Consider the following 3,568-nt stretch of genomic DNA (forward strand, 5'->3'; position numbering starts at 1 on the left):
AACAAACAAACAAAAGGACTATGTGCAGAGCATTCCTTACATGGAAAGACCTCCCCACTGTGGCTGACATGTCCATTGACACTCAATTAAAAGTCACCAGCTGCTACCAACTTATATGCCTGTGCACAGTAATGCTACTGTGCACGTATACAGCAATGTTTCCTATCGATCGGCGAGGCCAAGCCTTGAGGTGTCGTGCTTGCCCACCAAACAAGCTCCTATTAACCCCGTCCAGTGTGGTAGACTAATCGGTGTTTATCCAAGGGCCCAGAAATAGAAATGGCATGTGTAACCTTACTCCGCAGATATAAATGCAGATTATTTTGTTTTGTGGGTGCCCCCTGATTTAATACTATTTGGCCCCATTCACGATCGGCATCCTAGCTCACCCTACGAGCGGAGGGAGGGAGAAAGGGGACATTTGAAGCTGTCTTGTATCTCAGGGGTGTGAGTCAGGAGGATGCCCAGAGGGCTGTTTGCACATAGAACCTCATATGTCATTTTATGAAACCGTGGATGGAAAAGCAGCAGGAGAGAAGGCCTGGCATTTTATAAATATGAGCCTGGGGGTGAGGATTTGTGTCTGGGATGGCCACTAGCTAATAGGCCTAACAGGCCGCAGTATCTGCCCATGTGTGCAAAGTAATCCCCACCAAGGTCAGTTACTTAAATTCCTCCCCATGGAATTGTTAAGCAAACACAAACTCTGGATAAACTCTACATTGATAGAAGAAGGTATGGGATCACTGATGGGCTGAGGACACATACAGTCCATGTGCCTCAGTGAGTATACAGAGAGAGTTTTGTATGCAAGTGGTCATCTCCTTAATTACAGTACAGTATGTCCCCAAAATTCTGCACGTCCTTTCAACCGTATCATAACACTTTATTTTATTCCGTATTTAGCATTTAGGCCATAAACACATATAAATACAAAACATATAAATAAGACACTAAAATGTCATTTTTATGTGCATATGCATGTTTATTCATACAATTACTGTATAGACCTTTACTCCTCTTTTAGAGCATCCATCACTTGTGCAGATTTAATTACACAACACACATGAACAAAATCTTAATAAAACATCTATTTACTGTTAATGTATATTTCAAAGGTTGGTCTAAAACATGCCCTTGACTTCATTTAGCAAAGTGGAATATGTCATGTAATTTATAAAGGCAAATCCTGCCAATCCTGCCAACAATAAACAAATGACTAAAGACAAAAAAAACAACTAAATATCGACACTCTTTTCTAGATTACACTTTCCGAGAAAGGCAGAGTCAAAAATAACTTCTCGGAGCAAGCCAAATATATTAGTCCTAATCGATGCAGCAGTGATATAAACCACTAACTAGGCAATTAGTGTTTGTAACGCTACACTTCATCCAACTAATTTTGAGCTGCTAAGCCTCACAGCAGGCCGTCTGGAAGACTGCTGCAACAATGGCAGTAGCCTGAAAGTCAGAAAGAGTGATGTGTCCTTAAAGAATATCGTATCTTGTGTTGTAAGACCTAAGTCATAATTTCACATCTGGCTCTGAGGCCATAATGCATATCCCCAACACAAACAAAGTGTAATATTACTGTACTGTTGGCTCTGTGCTGTAGCTACTTATCAACTAAACCGGGTCCCTGAAGACATGCTCATGTTCATTTTTCAGACTTTGATAATGAATGTGTGCACTGTTTAGTGTTTGGTTTTGATTATACTTGATTAAGGCTCTCTTTGCTTTGACTACTGATTGGATAAGTAGAGCTAATGGGTAGGAGGGTTGGAAAAGTCATTTATCACCTGATTACTGGGCCCGTATAAAATGGAGTTATGCAAGTGACACTTACAGCAACTAAACAGCTTGATTATATGTTTATTCCATAACTAAAATGTTAGAAATTTGGACATATTTGAGGAATTTGAGTATTTCATGACCCTGCAGCAAAAAGGGTAACTTTAAAAGTTTTTTATTTGAATGTAATACTGATTGAGAAGGATGTCCCGAGACTAAGAGAGCTGTCAAAACTACTTTTCGTGCATGTACAGTTAACCAACTGTGCATGCAGATTCCCTTTAGCTGGTGCAATGTGCAACATCTCTCTGAATGGAAATGTTTACCAAATTACACTACATAAATCCTTACATGGAAATGTTTGCATCACAATTCCCAAATGGAAACATGCTTATGCATGTGTGTTCTTTTTTATAATGTGTGCATGTGCATGTGTGTGTGTGTGTGTGTGTGTGTGTGTGTGTGTGTGTGTGTGTGTGTGTGTGTGTGTGTGTGTATGTGTGTCTGTGTGTGACTGTGTTTGTTTGCTGCCTAGCAACCAGTGATGCATGTGCAAATTAGGAACGTTCTTGCTTTATTTGCTCATGCAAATCTTTGTGAAGTATCTGTTATGGAGAAACAGTGTTATGTATTCCCCAGTGAAACAAAATAAAGACCTACTGAAAGGTCTCCTGATGTGTTGAGTAGATGTGTGGGTTTACAGTTTTAAAGCCCAGAAGTTGAAGCTCTCTCCCTGGTTATATGCTGATGTCATCATTACACCATACACTGACACTGTAAACCTACTGTTCTTCTGGTAACAATGTTGAGATCATCACCGTCTTGTATGGCCTTCTTTTAAAACCCTCTTATACCATAGCTAATCTGTTTGTCACAACATCAAGTTAACAGAAGGTCAACTGTTTTTGTTTTTTTTAAACAATCTGGCTATGGTGCATGATAGTTTGCATAACAAGCAACCCAAATCAAAATCAGGCTTGATGTGATTTGATTCAGTCAGAAATCAGAGCCTTTTCTGCATCTAAAATAAGCACAAATAACACTCATTCTCCCTGGCCAACTAGCCACCAAGCTCTGTTTTTTATTGGTGCCATGACTCGGATATGGTTTGACCAGTGTCTGCCAACAGGCAGATGTGGTGTGAGTCTCAGGTTGGTAAATTTGACAGCTGGCATTTATTAAAACCTCAGCCACCACGAACTCTGTGCCGCTTGGGTCTTAAAAACTGGGAAGCACAAAAGGTCTAGTATTGACCTTTAAAGGGTCCATACATGAAAGATTTGTAATACTGTGTCTGGTTTTATGGATGAAACTTGGATCTTACATTTGCTTTTGCCTCAAACTTACATATGTAAACAGACTAATGCCCTGTGCAGCTGTTTGCATTTCTAAGATATGAATAGGCTTAACTGGATGGATTAAGTGTCTTTTTTGCTTGTAGTAATTCGACATTTTTATTTGCACTCATGTTATGATGTATGCATGCGTTGTGAGGTCCAGACTTCTTGCTGAAGATCTCCACCCAGTGGCCATCTGCAGTCACTTCAGTCTGCAGTGAAGGAGAAGGACAGGAATATACACATTTATAGTGATTGTAGGGTTAAAGTAAAGTTATTTTTAAATAGAAATATTAAATATGTTATTATCACGCATATACCAACCTTTTAAGCTATAGTGAACAATCTTGATTGGAGTAGATAGTGTGGGAAGGCAAGACGCTGCGCCTTATTTTGCTGAATATCCCGTTTGGTCTCTTCGAGCCACCGTAGAAGCTTTT

Source organism: Trachurus japonicus, chromosome 2, assembly GCF_045865225.1.
Source record: "Trachurus japonicus isolate A0001 chromosome 2, Traja_1.0".
NCBI classification, from domain to species: domain Eukaryota; kingdom Metazoa; phylum Chordata; class Actinopteri; order Carangiformes; family Carangidae; genus Trachurus; species Trachurus japonicus.